A 5,237-nucleotide genomic window follows, 5' to 3' on the forward strand; every position below is an offset into this window, starting at 1 on the left:
AAAGCTGTCAGACAGAGTCGTTTGCGTCTGCAGAGGTGTCTGCTGCGTTTGTTTAGTTTACTGTGCCCTGTCCCCAGAGGTGGAGTCTACAGAGACAGGCAGGTTTCCTTGAGCTGCTGTGAGCTCCACCCAGTTCGAGCTTCCCAGCAGCTTTGTTTACCTACTTAAGCCTCAGCAATGGTGGGCGCCCCTCCCCCAGCCTCGCTGCTGCCTTGCCGGTAGATCACAGACTGCTGTGCTAGCAATGAGGGAGGCTCCGTGGGTGTGGGACCCTCCCGGCCAGGTGTGGGATATGATCTCCTGGTGTGCCTGTTTGCTTAAAGCGCAGTATTGGGGTGGGAGTTACCCGATTTTCCAGGTGTTGTGTGTCTCAGTTCCCCTGGCTAGGAAAAGGGACTCCCTTCCCCCTTGCGCTTCCCAGGTGAGGCAATGCCTCGCCCTGCTTCAGCTCTCGCTGGTCGGGCTGCAGCAGCTGATCAGCACCGATTGTCCGGCACTCCCCAGTGAGATGAACCCAGTACCTCAGTTGAAAATGCAGAAATCACCCGTCTTCTGTGTCGCTCGCGCTGGGAGTTGGAGACTGGAGCTGCTCCTATTCGGCCATCTTGCTCCGCCCCTCATAAACTTTCTTTCAAATTGTTCTGAATTAAAGAGTGTACCTGGCAAAATTCTAATGATTATTAATTCAAGAGAAACGTATCTAGGTTTTTATTGTACTATTCTTTTCAATTTTCTATGAATTTCACGTTTTTTATAATTGAATGTTGGGAGAATTAAAAAGTAAAACAATATCTGAAGATAACTGTATTGATTTGAACAAATCCTAACTTGACCACAAATTGGCATAAAACTGATGTCTTAGGTAAATAAGTTTTTAAAATACTGAACTGTTCCCCTAAGAATCATATATCTTTCATGAAAGGAAGGTCGTATATGCATGTTTTAAGAACTTCTCACGGCAAGGTGTTCAGAAATTGTATGCAATTATACCAAGAGAGAATGTTAAAATAAATCAAGGATTTCTAGATATATCCACGTAAATCCATATATTTGAATAATATATTTTTCTTGTTCTCTCAAGTGACTTAGAATATATAGATTTTTCTGTAAATAGGTATAATGTCATATTTCATTTCATATTTTATTTTAATTTGCAGGAATCATATGCATCTCATGCTAACGCCATATTTACATAGGTGTCTAGTTGAAAATAATTTGCTCTGTTTTTATTTTGGTAAATTAACATTTGTTGAATTCTATTATAGTAAATACAGTAACTAAGTAAAATTTTTATTTTTGGTATGCTCTAAATAAGTAGTATCTACCAGAGATCAGAAAACTAGAATATTATTTTCTTTATTATTATTATACTTTAAGTTCTGGGGTACATGTGCAGAACATGCAGGTTTGTTACATAGGTATACACATGCCATGGTGGTTTGCTGCACCCCTCAACCCGTCGTCTACATTACGTATTTCTCCTAATGCTATCACTCCCCCAACCCTGCTGACAGGCCCTGGTGTGTGATGTGCCCTGTGTCCATGTGTTCTCATTGTTCAACTCCCACTTACGAGAACATGCGGTGTTTGGTTTTCTGTTCTTGTGTTAGTTTGCTGAGAATGAGGGCTTCCACCATCATCCATGTCTTTTTAATTACTGCCATTCAAGCTAGCGTGAGATGGTATCTCATTGTGGTTTTGATTTGCATTTCTCTAATGACCAGTGATGATGAGCATTTTTTCATGTTTGTTGGCTGCATAAATGTCTTCTTTTGAGAAGCGTCTGTTTATATCCTTTGTCCAATTTTTGATGGGGTTGTTTGTTTTTTTCTTGTAAATCTGTTTATGTTATTTATAGATTCTGGATATTAGCCCTTTGTCAGATGGGTAGATTGCAAAACTTTTCTCCCGTTCTGTAGGTTGCCTGTTCATTCTGTTAATAGTTTCTTTTGCTGTGCAGAAGCTCTTTAGTTTAATCAGATCCAATTTGTCAATTTTGGCTTTTGTTGCCATTGCTTTTGTTGCTTTAGTCATGAAGACTTTGTCAATCTCTATGTCCAGAATGGTATTGCCTAGGTTTTCTTCTTCTAGGGTTTTTATGTTTTCAGGTCTTACGTTTAAGTCTTTAGTCTATCTTGAGTTAATTTTTGTATAAAGTGTAAGGAAGGGATCCAGTTTCATCTTTCCACATATGGCTAGCCAGTTTTCATAGCTCCATTTATTAAATAGGGAATCCTTTCCCCATTGCTTGTTTTGGTCAGGTTTCTCAAAGATCAGATGGTTGTAGATGTGTGGCATTATTTCTGAGGACTCTGTTCTGTTCCATTGGTCTATATATCTGTTTTGGTACCAGTACCATGCTTTTGGTTACTGTATCCTTGTAGAATAGTTTGAAGTCAAGTAGCCTGATGTCTCCAGGTTTTTTTGTTGTTGTTGTTGTTTTTTTTTTTTTTTTTTTTTGCTTAGGGTTGTCTTGGTTATGCAGGCTCTTCTTTGGGTCCATGAAATTTAAAGTAGTTCTTTTTCCCCCCAATTCTTTGAAGAAAGTCAGTGGTAGCTTGATAGGGATAGCATTGAATCTATAAATTACTTTGGGCAGTATGGCCATTTTCACCATATTGATTCTTCCTATCCATGAGCATGGAATGTTTTTTCATTTGTTTGTGTCCTCTCTTATTTCCTTGAGCAGTGGTTTGTAGTGCTCCTTGAAGAGGTCCTTCATATCCCTTGTAAGTTGGATTCCTAGGTATTTTATTCTCTTTGTAGCAATTTTGAATGGGAGTTCACTCATGATTCGACTCTCTGTTTGTCTGTTATTGTTGCATAGGAATGCTTGTGATTTTTGAAAATAGATTTTGTATCCTGAGACTCTGTGGAAGTTGCTTATCAGCTTAAAGAGATTTTGGGCTGGGACAATGGGGTTTTCTAAAAATATAATCATGTCATCTGCAAATGGAGACAATTTGACTTCCTCTTTTCCTAATTGAATACCCTTTATTTCTTTCCCTTGTCTGATTGCCCTGACCAGAACTTTCAATACTATGTTGAAAAGGAATGATAAGAGAGGGCATCCTTGTCTTGTGCCAGTTTTCAACGGGAATGCTTCCAGTTTCTGCCCATTCAGTATGATATTGGCTGTGGGTTCGTCATAAATAGCTCTTAATATTTTGAGATAAATTCGATCAATGCCTAGTTTATTGAGAGTTTTTAACATGAAGGGCTGTTGGACTTTTCAAAGGCCTTTTCTGCATCTATTGAGATAATCATGTGGTTTTTGTCGTTCGTTCTGTTTATGTGATGGATTATGTTTATTAATTTGCGTATGTTGAACCAGCCTTGCATCCCAGGGATGGATTCAGTTTGCCAGTATTTTACTGAGGATTTTTTGCATCAATGTTCACCTGGGATATTGGCCTGAGATTTTCGTTTTTTGTTGTGTCTGTCAGGTTTTGGTATCAGGATGATGCTAGCCTCATAAAATGAGTTAGGGAGGATTCCCTCTTTTTATATTGTTTGAAATCGTTTTCAGAAAGAATGGCATCGGCTCCTCTTTGTACCTCTTGTAGAATTTGGCTGTGAATCCGTCTAGTTCTAAACCTTTTTTGTTTGGTAGGCTATTAATTAATTGCTGCCTCAATTTCAGAACTTGTTATTGGTATACTCAGTGATTTGACTTCTTCCTAGTTTAGTCTTCGAAGGATGTATGTGTCCAGGAATTTATCCATTTCTTCTAGATTTTCTCATTTATTTGCATAGAGGTGTTTATAGTATTCTCTGATGGTAGATTGTATTTCTGTGGGATTGGTGGTGATATCCATTTTATCATTTTTTATTGCATCTATTTGATTTTTCTCTCTTTTCCTCTTTATTAGTTTGGCTAGTGGTGTATCTATTTCATTGATATTTTCAAAAAACCATTTGTAATATTAGTCTGAATCAAATTCTATTTTACTAGTAATTTCTGTCATCCTGAGGATTCAATGTTACACTACTAGAATGCTATTTGTGAGTCTGTGAATGTTATACTGTACTTTTCCTTTAGTTATGCTTATTGGGACATAATTTACCACGGGTCTGTCACGTTTCTGCAGTCTTGCAAATAAGTAATTAACTGCCCTTATTATACACTATCTTTTCAATAATTTTGATATAGCAAGCAACCTTCATTGATAGAGATAGTGTCTCCCTCTATGTCAAAAAAAGGGAATTCTCACTGTACAGTAGAATAACGTCTTCAACCAAAGCAAAGGGCCTCAGGCTTACCGCCCATTAAAAATAATGTGTGCTCCCTAAGCTTAGAGTTTCTCTCCTGCACTGAAGCTACTGCGTGTACAAGCACTTGTTTGAGCTTCTTCACTTCACCCCTATGCGACCTGTGGGTAAAGAGGTATTACACAAATACCCTGCTCATGCCACTTGTTTTTCAATGAGGAATAATGCCTTTTATCTCTGACCCAGGTGGTTTGTGTCTGTTTTCAATACTTATGAAACTGGTAGCATCCATGAGTACTACTTGTTATTAGGTCGGTGCAAACATAATTGCGATTTTTGCCATTACTTTTATGAAAAACTACAATTACTTTTGCACCAACCTAATACCTAACAAGTAGTGCAAAATCTCAGAGCTTTCATAGTTCCTGACAATGTCCTGAAATACAATTTACAGAATTTGAGAAAACTTTTTTTCATAGTCATATCTAATGAAGATTATTAAAACACACATTCAGGCGAGAAGAAAAACATCAACATAGCAAATACATATAGATAGATATGCATATAGACATTGATAATTTACTATATATAACATATATCTTTTAAAATAACTTATTTTCAGAAAATGTCTCCAAACTAAAATTTTTTAATATTTTGGTTCATTTAAACTGTTGAGGTTTTTTCACTTAACATACTTTAGAAATAATTGAATATTATAGTTCAAAATGTTATAATGGCTTAGATACTTAAGGTAGAAATCTCTAGAAAAAATAATGCTTGATATAAATAAAGAAATGCTTGATATAAATAACAATATTTTAAATATCATTTTACTGAAAAGTAAGTTATGATTACTAAGTTAATAGTATTGTTGATAGAAACCTTTACATTTATACTTTGCCATCTACTTTAAAATATATCATTTTATTTATCTATGTTGCTATTTTAAGGACATTTCAAGACAGTCAGTGTCACTTAATGATAGGAATATGTTCTGAGAAATGTGTCATTAGGCAATTTTGCTG

This window comes from Macaca thibetana, chromosome 8, assembly GCF_024542745.1.
Source record: "Macaca thibetana thibetana isolate TM-01 chromosome 8, ASM2454274v1, whole genome shotgun sequence".
NCBI classification, from domain to species: domain Eukaryota; kingdom Metazoa; phylum Chordata; class Mammalia; order Primates; family Cercopithecidae; genus Macaca; species Macaca thibetana.